Below are 12,861 nucleotides of genomic sequence, written 5' to 3' on the forward strand. Positions count from 1 at the left end.
TGGTAGTTGGCCAGCCATTCTTGGTGTCCCATGACCAGCACCACCATCACTCCAGTCTTGGCCTCAGTCATCCCATGGTGCTCTCTCTGTGTGTCCGTACGTATGTTTGTCTACTCTTGTAAGAACATCAGTCACTGAATTTAAGGCCTCTCTAATCCAGCAACACCCCATCTTAACTAATTATATCTGCAAAGGCTGTATTTTCAAAGCTTTTTTCCTGAGGTTTTGGCAGATTTTAATTTTGGGAAGAAACTGTTTGGGCTCAATTATGTTCCCTCCAAGTTCATATGTTGAAGACCAAACCCCTAGTACCTCAGAATATGATTGTCTTTGGAGATAAGGTCTTAAACAGTGAATTAGGTAGAAATGAAACATTGGAGTGGGCCCTAATCCAATCTAACTGGTGTCCTTACTAGAAGAGATTAGGATACACAGAGACATCAGGTGTGGTCACACATGAGGAAAGACCACGTAAGGACACAGGGAAAAGGCAGCCATCTGCAAGCCAAGAAGAGAGGCCTCGGGAGAAACCAACCCTGCTGACACCTTGATCTTGGACTTTCAGCCTCCAGAATGGTGAGAAAATAAGTTCCTGGTTTTAGTCTACCCAGTCTGATATTTTGTTTTGGCAGCCTGAGCTGACTAATACAGACACCATGCATCCCAGTCCAGTGCCAGATATCCTTTATTTTTAGCTTAGGCAAGCTGGTGTATGATGGAGGGACTCCAAAGTAGATTTCAAGATGTCTGTGTTGTATCTGCACCTTTTGTTACCATTCCCTCCATAGTGTTGATACACATGGAGTAGATGTGCCATGCTTAGAGGGTGGGTTGGCAAGGGAGGGGAGGGACTGAGCACTTTTATACAAGATGCTGTGAGATGGCAGCATCCAGATGGACGTCCAGAGGTCACTGTCACTGGACAGATTCTGTGTAGGTATTATGGATCCCAGTGTTCTCTTTAGTTCCAGATTCAGCAACCGTGTGTACATATTGGGGGGCAGGTTTGTGAGGGGAGGGGTTGGGGGGGCTCTAACAGCGCTGGTTTTCCTGCTCCCAGCTTCATTATGGCTCCCAAGGAACTCTCTCTGACCCAGGCCAGCCCTGCCCCCTCTTTGCACCCAGTAAACATTGCCGGTTTGCTTTCTCATGAATATGGATTTCCGTCATCCCTCACTGTAGGGATAGATGTTGGGGGCAGAGCTGTTGATTACATTTCCAGCCAATCATGCCCATTAGCAGGGAAGAGCGATGGGCATTATGCCTCTTCAGTGAGGAGCCATTTGCATTTGGTTGGGTCCTGCTTTCTTTCTGAGCATCTATGGACCCTCAGCGCACTCAATTACTCCTGCATCCGGCTTTTCCTCTGTGATGCTCTTTTGCTTTCTGAGTGTCTTGATTGGATTCGCCAAATAGCTTGGTGCTAACTACAGCTGTTTAGCATATCCCTGGGTGGAGGGTGATAAGGACATCAGGGCTTGGGGTGGCTGTAACCAGCAGGAGACAAATATCTTTTCCTTTCTCTTTCTGCCCACACCTCTCCCAAACCCTTCGACTGAAAGAGTCTCCAGTTGTTTGGAGGAAGTAGCCCCAGAAGACCTTGATGTACACGCTGGTACATTTTGCATCTTTTTAGGGGAGGGCAAGAGGCCCGCCCCCTTCATCCCAGAGTTCTCTGTTCAGTTCTCTGTTCTCCCCCTTGCTCCTAGGAATGTTGGTTTCCAGGCTGCTTTGGGGGTGGCAGAGTCTCTGGGGTCTGGCACAGAGAGGTGCCAAGTTCCCCGCTCCGCTTCCACTTCTGAGGAAGAGGGGGAGTAACTGGGTCTAAGCGGAGCCCATTGGGAAAGCAGTTTCCCCTCCTTTCCCGGATGTTCCAGCGGAGTCGTCGGGCCATGTGGGAAAAATGGAGGCTTGACCTGGAACACAGGCATTTTCACGTCCTGCTCACAAATCCTCATGATCAATAAAGTGTGAAGACAACTGGGAATGACATCGGGTCTCTCTCTTTTGCAAGATCATGTTATTTTTAATCCCCCTCTATGGCCTGGGGTCCTCGGGAAGAGCGCCTTTCCGGAGTCACAACGTTTGTCTGCTCTTCTTAAGGTTGGAGCCATTTTCCCTCCCTGCTGTGGGCGTCGCCTGCGCGCCCCCACCACCAGCTCCCCTGCTCTGCTGTGTTACTAGGGATGCCGTTTTGTTTTCTTTTTCTCCTTTGTTTTGCCTCTTCAAGAAAATGGAAGTGAGCACCTGAGAGAGAGAGAGAGAGAGGAAGGCAGAGAGGGAAGACTGAGCACCAGACGATCTGAGAATGATAAAGGAAGGTTACCTGTGTGTTTGTCAACAAGATGAAATAAATAAGAGCAAGAAAAAAAAAAAAAAGGACAGCAGTCAAAGGCAATCAAATATGTATTTAATTAAAGCAAACATAAAAATAAAAGTTACATGTTGAATCAATAAACTGCACTTTTTTCTACATGCATTTTGAACAAGACAGATCAGAATCTTGCATGATGAAGACATAATGTGTCATAATAATTAGGAACACAGACAAAAGAACAGCTAATCAGCATGCAAATGTATGCAGTTCTGGTGATTCAGATGAGGCAGATTTCTACCTCTTTTTTGCTTGATTCATCTTCATTGCTAATCATGTGAAGGCTGCCAAATGTTCACTGACACTAATGTATTATAGGTCAAGAGAGGCAGGTCTTCACCTATTACCCCCCCAAACAATATGCTTCCCTTCCCTGTTTCCTCTTCAGGATTTTCAGCAATCACTGCCAGATGCAATCAGACTCCTTGAATAGGAGCAACCGAGGCTTGTTTGTGGCTCAGATTCATTAGAATCAGGAGGCTGAAGAAAGGAATAAATTACTTAATTGCACAAAAAAGTTGCAGCCAAAGTGATGGCGAGAGAAAGTGATTGTGTAGATGCGCATTAGGCCACTCTTGGAATGGGGCGTCTTAGAATAGCTGGTAGTTTGGCCTCACAGATTCAGACAGATTTGGGTGTCCTCCAAAACAGATGGCTCCACATACCATCTATTCTTCTCTTTGTCAGGTTTTACCATTTATTTGATCTTGGCCCCTCTCTGATGCTGGTTGTATTGGTTGTAACACAAATATGCATTCAGATCATATCCATTTAGTCTGGCCTCTCTCAACTTCTGTTCTTCGTCTTTCTCTTTCCTTTTACTTTTCTTTTTCTTTTTTTTTTTTTTAGGAGATGGTCAAGTTGAATAAAACCTTCGCTGCCCATCTCCTGAATGCTCTTTCCCATGCAATGGGTGGGAAGGTTGCGCGAGCCTGCAGCACAGGGACGTGAGCCCAGACCGAGCAGAGGAGGAGGGAAGAGTCTCTTCAGTGGGGCAAAGAAAGGAAAAAAGAAGACACTCTGTTTTCCAACCACCAGGATGCCTTTCTTGCCTTGGACTAACTCTTAATCTGTTTAAAGAAAAAGGGAAAGCGCACTATTAACTGGTGCTATTCATACAGAACCAAGGAAGATGAAACAAAACCATACCGCACATGCTTCCTCCCTTTCCTCAGACACTCTCACATGTGTCTCCAGCCGGGGCGTCTCCGCCTCAGGCACTCCACTAGGGGTTTTGGTCATGTGCCCGACTTGCGGGTGGTCGTAAGGTCTTGAAGAAGCCATGGCGTTTTCCGTCTGAGGTCCCTTCGTCGCTAGCTATTGTTTGTCTCAGTGTGTACATGGGTGTGTATGTGGGGGGGGGGGGGGGGGGGGGGGGTGAGAGGAACAGGCTGATAAAAGACAAGAGGGCCACAGGGAGGAAATTGGGAAAGAAATAATTATGATGGATTTTTATTTGGGGGGGGAAGAAACATCAGAGAGAGAAGGGGCTTTTCTGGTATTATTGAAAAAGTAATTGGGTCAGCTGGTCTACCCAGGTTTGTTCTGTCCCTTCCTCCCCAGACTTCCTTTGCTCTACCAGGTGTTCCCTCACCTGACAGTGCTTCCCTCCAGATCTTTCCATGCCTGGGTCTCCCCATCATGTGGGCCAGTTTTGCCCTCCACAGGTCGATTCGTGGTCACCCATTCACTCCCTTCGCTACCTCGTTATCATGTTTTTATTTCCTTTATAGCTTTTAACACTGTCTGAAGTTTAGTTGTATTAGCACTATTTATTTATCTATTTCATTTCATTTACACATACACTCTCCGTTGTCCTATTAGAGGGTAGGTTTTGTGAGGGCAGTATTTTCTGTGTGTTTTAGTCCCCTCTCTCAATGTCTACGCCTAGGTCTGGCCTTGAGCAGGAATCAATACCATGTGTTGCTTAAATAAATTATTTCTGAAAGCAGATGTTGTCCTGAGGTCAAGTCATATTAACCATCAACTCCAAGAGTTTTCCAAGTTATTTCCTGAATCATGATACTGTGGCAAATTTTGCTGGTGGCTAGAATGTGGCCCATTGGTTTCCTTTGGTTACAAAGATATTTTGTCTAGTTCTCCTTATTTAAGTCTGGTGCTCATTTGATGGGTAAGCCAGGTAGTGGCTTCTTGGAGAGGAAGGACATTTCTTCTTTTGAGTTCATGGTTTGTGTTGTGTTCTCTTAGTGCAAGCTGGGAATCCACAATCTTTGTGGTTCTGTGCCGACCTCTGGGTGGGAGTGAGAATGGCTGGAGTTCTGGGTGGTGTGAGTAAAGTGGGGAGGAGAAAGAGGAGAGCAGAAAAGGGACATTAGAAAAGAAGAACATTTTAGACAAGGGATGCTCAGAAGGCTCTTCCTCGCCTTGATATTGCAGATCTTAGACCCTGGAAATTAGAGACATGGCAGAGGGCCCCCACAGAGGCTGAAATGCTGAGTGAAGTGCTAGGTTCATCTCTATTAATTACATGGGCTAACTGCTTTTTTCCAGGAGCTGAATAAGCCAAGAGAGTCACGGGGAAAGGAATTTCCTCCTCTGGTTGGATCATGCCCTTTAAAAATTCCTATTATGTAGACCAAGGTTCCAGGTGTTAAGAGGTGCATCTCCCAGACCTGAGCCCCTTTCCAGGAGTGGGTGTGGGTTACAGCAGGCAAGTGGAGAAGTCCTTTCCTGCTGATTTCGAGTATCATGTGGACCATTAAAAACCAAATAAAACAAAACAAGTTCTTTTTCTAGAACTTGCCACGATTTATATAAATGGAAATAAATTCATCTTGAGGCTTGTTTTTCTTTGTCAGTCTTACAGTTGGAATGATTCCTTTCTCCCAGGAAGCTCAGCGAGGCATTTCCCAATGGCCTTGATCTCATTTCCAACTTCAGGGGACCCATGGGGTCACAGATTTATGGGGCGTGGAGCCGGGGGCAGGTCCTGAGTGAGTAGCTCAGCTCCGGGCATTTTAATTCCACATGGAGTTGGCAGAGAGAAGTCCAGAGCAGGCCCCAGACCATCTAATCCCTTATCGCGAGGACCCCAGCTCCATGCCAAGAACTCGACTTTTGGAGAATGGCAGTCTCCTTGGGGGAGGCTCTCATCTCCGCAGGAAGCCAGCAGGCAGAATGGACACCACCAGATAGAGCCTTCTGTAGCCAGTCCAGAGGCATCTGATTATTCAGTGGATGATTTTTTTTTTTTTTTTCTGGTCCAAATAAGCCTCATATCCCTTCATCAGAACAAAGCTGGACTCTCCCACTCTCCGGCTGGCGGAGATAGCTGTCTTAGGCTCCTTGGAAAAAGCTCCATGGTTACCTTTCTTTCCCTTTTCCTTAGATCTTTTTGTTTGTTTGTTTGTTTTCTTTCTCATAAAGTAAGAAAGACATTCTTCTGTGCCTTGGCAGACAGCTGTCTGAGGTCCTTCCTCTACTGGGGTCTCACCGTTGGACCGCCCCCCCCAGCCCCTCCCAGTCAAACAAGCGACAAAAGCTCCTCCTGCCTTGCCTTTCACATACCCTGTCTGAGGGAAGGAGACGATCTCTGTGCCAGCAAGTGAAACCTTGGCACCCTCTCAAAGAAACCTGAAGTGAGAAGGGTTCAAGAGGGAGGTCGCTTTGTGCGGAAAAGCTCCCGCCGCAGACTCCCCACCAGCTTGTCTGAGGACCTCCTGCGGGGGCATCGGAGAGATGGGAACTCGGTGGGGATTGTGTCCATCCTGGCTCCTCTGGCCACTGCTTTAACTTTAAAGAGGCTGGAGGAAAAGATTCCCGTGGGATATAGGAGAAACCTGACCCCACTCGTCTCCCATCCGTGTCTGCTCCAGATTGGGGATTTCAGTCTCAGAATGTCTTGTTTCCCCTAAACACCAAGTTAGTTCACTGACCCTCTCCCTGGAAATGCCATCAGCAGCTAGCTTCTCTGTCTCAGGTGAATGTTTCTCTAGCACAAATAAACATTTATTGTCAGACTCCGAGGAATCAGATCGTTAAATCACTGTCCTGTTAGAGCCCAGGAGGCAAGAGAGAAACATGAGCGATTCACTTCCAGTGCACTGTGATGGGAAGCTGGGTGTCTGTGGCTCAGCCTGGAAGTTCCAGGGAGACGCTGTCCTGGTCCATGCACTGTTGGGTCTGTTAAAGCCCTTGATCCTGGTGACCGATGGCTCCACCCTTCTTAGGCTCACGGAGAGGGGAAATTGGCAGGTAGGACCCAGCTGGTGTGACTGTTGGGAGAACAGAGACCCTCCCTGGACCTCTTCTCATTTCACTCATGCAGGGCCATGACCAGTTTGGAGGGTGGGGCAGGAAATTTCCATGATGTCATGGGAGCAGGGTGCTACTTGCCACCACGCACCGTTTTCTTGAGAAGGTGAACATGGTTGAAGGGTCTAGCTCTTGAGTTTGAATGTTTTCTTTTTCTCATGGCATCAGCAGCTACTTTCAGAATTAATTGCTAAAACAAGAAGAGATCAAATCTCTGTTGGGCAGTTCACAAGCCAGGGAAACTGCCAGAAGAGTAAAATCAGAAGGTGACATTTTATCTTGGCACATGGAAGAAGTAACAGAGAAGAGGTGGTGGTAATGGTTGTCTTTTTTGTCATTTGAAGAAAAAAGAAAGAGAAAAGAAGCATTTAGCCTTGGCTTTGTCCAGGGTAGGAGGGGAGTAAGCACCCCTCTCTGGGTGCTAATGTCCTGGCACGGGAGACTCATGAACTTAAGTTTCTCTGTTTTAATGACACATGGAGAGTTCATGTCTAAGAAGAAGGTTAGATTTGATGAACTCTAGGCCCCCATTCAACTCTTAAAGTTCTACTTGTACGTAAGGTAATCAACGTCGTTGACTCGGTTCCTCCCCCGTGTAGGAGGTGGTGCCTCCCTCTGCTGGGGGTGGCTACTTTGCTTTAATTGGAATCTGAAAATGTGGACCAGGAGATGAGAGCCATGTGGTTAGAGTATTGGGTGGTGAGTTCAAAGCCATTTGAAGTTCAGTTCGGGCAATTATTCATTGGATGACACTGTGTTATGGGCCTGGCCCTGTGTCAGTGTGGGCATATGGGAATGAAAGAGATGAGTGTGGGCACGGACCGGGCCTCTGTGATGAGGCTGGACAGAGCTGGAATGAGGCCTCTGTGCAGGAGTCTCCATGGTGCCACTGTCGCTCCACATGTGTTCATGTCCGGGGGCTGGTGGGCCCAGACGGCAGGGTTGGCCCCCTACGTAGGGAAGTTGGTGGTGTTGCTATTATTCGGTTTTGAAGGAGGCCGTGCCTTTTGTGTAAAACAGAGGTGTGAAAGGTTGTGGTCCTTTTGTGTGTGTGTGCAAGGCACTATGCATCTGCCTGTAATTCTCCGAAGACTCCTAAGGAACTTGTGCCGGCGCGTGAGCTCATGGCCTCTCTCCCGGCCTCCTCCCTCGCTGCCTGCCCAGGCCACCTTTGTTTTGACATCTTTTTAAACTCTCCTCTCCATGTTTCCTGTTTTTATGGATCTTCCCCTTCTGCTGTATTTTTCCTGTGTCTGTTTGGTCTCCCAGATGTTGCAGCCACTGGTTATTTTGGTAGCTATCTGGGCATCACAAGATCTGGGGAAAAAAAAAAAAAAAAAGACAATGGAAAAATCCTATATTGGGAAAAAGAATTTCCATACGTGAGTCCTAGGTAGCACAGTGGGCCACCACGATGTTTCACAGGTGTACTTCGGGTAGTGTCATACCGATGTAGCCAATCACCTAAAAGTGTGGTGAATTCAGTTAAAACATTCACCATTCTCTCACATTATGTCACTTCCTTGGAGCGCATCAAAGTGCCCCACACGTAGTTGGCGCTCACTCCATGTTGGCTGAATTAAACTTACTAAGCACTGGACTCTCCCTGGAGAGAGATTTTTAGGTGTCCCAGCTGAGAGTCCTTTTTCCCATTTCTCTCCTAGCTGTCATGTGGCAGAAAATTAATGGATACAGCAACCCAGTCAAATGGAGGTGGAGGCCACACTTGTCTGTAGATGCAAAATAAAAGAAATCCCACAGAAGACATATGTTGCTCCGATGGGGACTCTAATAGATCTCTGGCACCAGGACGGCCGGCAGTGCCTGGGAATTTGGCCTGAGAAAGGCCTATAGGAAGAGTCTCATTAGTTAATTTGATGTGGGCCAGATCCTGCAGGTAGGGAAACGGTTTCCTCAGACACCGTTTAGTCAGCGACTCTGCGGGTGGGGGTGGTGGTGGCACAACTGGGCCGTGAATCCCTCCCTGTGGGGAGGGGTGTTTTCTCTCTGCCCTGACCACAGACCGCACTCCTCTCCAGAAGACTGACCTCAGATGGGGGGACAGTCCAACTTGGTCTTTCATACCCACCATGGGACAAATCTGATCATGACAAGTGACGTGTAACAATTGACAAAAAGGACACAAGTCTTTCAGTGGATTTTCCCGGAGCTCCATGGATTGGGTAGAGGAGGCATTCCCATCCCGCTTGGCTGGAAAGAATCTCAGGGCTCCCAGGGGCCACACGCCACATCTAGAAGAGCAGGAGATAGAAGGAGCTAGAAATCAGGGTTTCCATTCAATCCGTAGAAAAGTCTTATGGAGCCTACCTTCCAAACTATTTCTCAAATTCATTTTTTCCCCCCATTCCACAATCATAGGTGACTCTTAGGTCCATCATGACACATTTAAAGAGAAAAAGATGTTCCAGCATTCCTCTTGTGGATGGGGGTGGATCTTCAAGTCACTACAGAAAGTCAGGGAAGAGGAGCCTGTCAACAGATCCCACACGCTTCCTGTCGTAGTTGTGACCTAAGTTCCTGGTATTTCTTTCATCACACAGAGATCTGTATTTTCTAAAAGTAAGAAGCTGAATCTTGTGGAGTGAATGTCATGAGTTAAGGGAAAACCCTGATAGGTCACCTGTGCCAAAGGCGTCAGACTTAACTCACCCACGTGGTGATCGTCTCTTGTTCGGTGAAAGCATCCATGCCCACCAGCGCCATGTACACAGGAGACTCCAACTGAGCCGCAGAATAATCGACCTCAGTGACTTATCCGGATGTGTTGAATTGCCTTGTGAAGTGCTCAGGGTGAGGTTTTGGGGTGCTTATTTATCTGTTTTGGTTGCTTGATTTTCTGCAGCTTCATAAAAGGTGTCGCTGTAGGAAGTTTCCTGAACTCTTTTCCTACATTCCTGTGATGCTTTGTGTCATGTATCAGGGATGTTTTGGCAACAAGGAGGACTGGCTTTTTCATCAGGACCAGAAGAGATTTGTAGGAGAACCTCAAGAGCAGGATGGAGAGCTCCAGGGCTACAAAGGGGAAGCAGAAAGAAAATCCTTTCCATTTCAGGATGATAACAGCAACAATAGCGTTGACTGAGGTCAGGTCCCTGTTCAAAGTGCTTCAGGTGAATTACAAATTATGCCTTTAATCTTTACAACCTTTCCATGAGGTAGATTCTGTGTTCTTCATTTTATGGGTGAGGAGATGGAGGCACAGAGAGGCGGATTAGCTTGCCTAAGGTCACACAGGTGGGCCCACATTTTGTCAAGTTTAGGAACACCTCTATTAAGTTTTTCTCATATACCATTTTTAAATACATTATGATGTGATACTAAGAGTATTCCTGGGAGCCATTCCTCCCCTAAGACCACCAGCAGTAAGTACATAAGGGCTTGCCGACCACACAAATATACCCCACAAAACCCAAACTCAATGTATCACCAACTCAGCTTTCACTTAGGGTAAGGGTCAGGGTTAGGGTTAACTGAGATCCCAAAATACCTGTAGCCATTCCTCCACCAGCTGAGTGAAGGTTGAGATGGCAGTCAGAGTGGAAAGTGGGAGACATCTTGACTGACTTTTACTAAAATATCTTACTTCTGCAAATTGTATACAAACACATGGTCATGTGAACACACTGTAATGTCCTCTCCTGGGGTCTTTGAAGGTTGGTGTGGGGGAGAAGCCCTGAGAGTTATACTCATTAGCTTTACAATAAATTTTCTCCTGATCGTAAGATATTTACAGAATTTATAGTTACAGAATTTACAGAATTTATGTCCCCGTGCGCATGTCACACACGCGCTCACACACACACATACAGACAGTGGTAGCCAGATGCATATCCAAAGGCGTGTGTTGACTGTTTTCCACCTCCAGTCCCATTGGGTGTCACTGTGACGGGGATAATGCCTCACTTGGAGAGATTATGAATGGGCTACATTTGAAATAGGTCATGAAGCTGAGGCTTGGAGTCGGTGATTTCCCCACCACACCCCACCCCACCTTTCCCTACAACAACCCGGTAGATAAGAAGTATTATCCCCACTTTGCACGTGCGGGGGCTGAGGCTCAGAGGAAGGGCACAGGGTAAAGAACCGGCTCTGATAGCCACCTTTTACCATGTGAACTAGTGATGGCCTCTATAAAAGCACAAATAAAGATCACATGTCATGGCCTCAAGAGGATGGGACGGCAGAGAGCTTATTGCTCCTTAGGGGAATTTAAGCACATAATGATAGGTTGTTGTATGGGTTAAGATTCATTTTGGCTGTGAGTGGCAGCAACTCCAAAACAGCAGTGGTTGAAATCAGATGGATATTAATTTCTCATTCATGTGAAGGTCCAGGTAGGTTGTCCACTGTCGTCAAGAGCTAAGTCCCTTCTGTTGTATTTCTCTGCTGTCCATAACATATAACTTCTAAGTAAAGACCCAGAGTGGCTGCTATATAGCTGCAGTCATGGGGTCCATATTCTAGCCAGCAGGAAGGAGTGAAGGGCAGAAGGAAGACAGACTTCTAAGTAGACTTCCTGAGAATTTTGTGTACATGCATACAACTTCCACCCCTATCTCCAATCCCATTGGCCAGGATGTTGCCATATGCCCGCACCAAGACCCAGAGGAGACTGGGAAGTGTTAGGTTTATTCTTGGCAAGCCTGTCTGCAGATAACACTGTGGGAACAGGGTAGAAGTGTTATCAGGGGACAGCTAGAGCAATTGTCCTGTGCTGTATGTCATCATGTTATGCTTCTTATCTTCTCAAGAAGACTTCATTCTCTTTGAAAGATGGAATTCTGCTCTATATTCATCACAGAATCAGAGATATTTCAGAGTGAGAAAGGGCCATAGGGAATCAACCAGTTCAGTGATTTTCAAACTTCTTTTTATCAGTACATTTCCTTTTTCTTTTCTTTTTTTTTAAGATTTTATTTATTTATTTGACAGAGATCACAAGTAAGCAGATAGGCAGGCAGAGAGAGGGGCTGGAGAAGCAGGCTCCTGCTGAGCAGAGAGCCCGATGTGGGGCTTGATCCCAGGACCCTGAGATCATGCCCTGAGCCGAAGGCAGAGGCTTTAACCCACTGAGCCACCCAGGCGCCCCAGTATATTTCCTTTTTCATAAGAAGTTCTTTATGGGTCCCCAACATGGTCCTTAAAAACAATATGTTGTTAAAAGAAGTACCTTAAGTTCTGAGTTATAGCATTTTCTTATTTTGAAATCAGCCAAAACTCAAGTTAAATAATTGAGGCTATGTAATGTGCCAATTTTGACACATGATACATCTGAGGGTATATTTTCCACTGGCATAGAAATAGTTTTTAAATTCACTTTTAATGATGAAATTTAATACAATATTTGTAGAACACCTTCGAACTTGAGCTTGAAAATGACCAGTCAAACCTGAACTTCTCATACAACAAGTATTTTAAGCCTCAAAGTGGTGAAGTGATTTGGTAACATCCCAGACCTAGGCAGTGACAGAAGTAGGCTGCCATCAAGTTTATGACTCAAGGAGTATGGACTAACTTTCCAGCATGGTGCCAAGTTCCAAGTACTTCTTATTAAATCTCTCTATATTGCCTGGGAGACTGTTGGGTACAGAGTGGCCATGAAATACCTATTTGTTGTCAGCAAAAGCCCTTTCCTTAATGATGGAGTATGTCCAGTTATGGAGAGTAGGAACCCTTGGGGTCACAGGGTCATTGTTTAATATGGAGGGAATAACAGTACCGGAGAGTTGTTTGGCTCTTTCCATGTTTACAATGTGCTTTTCTATGTATCTTTACTCATTTAATCCTCTCAAAAGCTTTTCAACACTCAGGGAAGATATTATTCCTATTTTATAGATGAGGAAACAGGCTCAGGCTGTTGAGTGACTTGCCCAAGCACACAGGGCAGGTCAGTGATGGAACCAGGAGTTACATTTCTGGAGCCACATTTTCCGAGTCCAGATTCAAATCTCCATTTTCAGTTCTCACCCCACATGTTGCGTTTCTGATGCATTTTGTGCATTTTCCTGTGTTGAATCTCTATGGGGGTGCCATTCCCCCTGCAGTCTATGGAGTTATGCTCCAGTCTATTTACATGGCCTATAATGTGAATGGCATCTTTACAACGGGCAGGGGGTAAGCCTTGCCTCCTATCCCCACCATTTAAGTCTTGGCCCCCTTATTCTCCCTGGCTTGGTACAGGTAAGGTTCAG

Source organism: Enhydra lutris, unplaced genomic scaffold (assembly GCF_002288905.1).
Source record: "Enhydra lutris kenyoni isolate GAN:26980312 unplaced genomic scaffold, ASM228890v2 scaffoldscaffold24, whole genome shotgun sequence".
Lineage (NCBI taxonomy): Eukaryota > Metazoa > Chordata > Mammalia > Carnivora > Mustelidae > Enhydra > Enhydra lutris.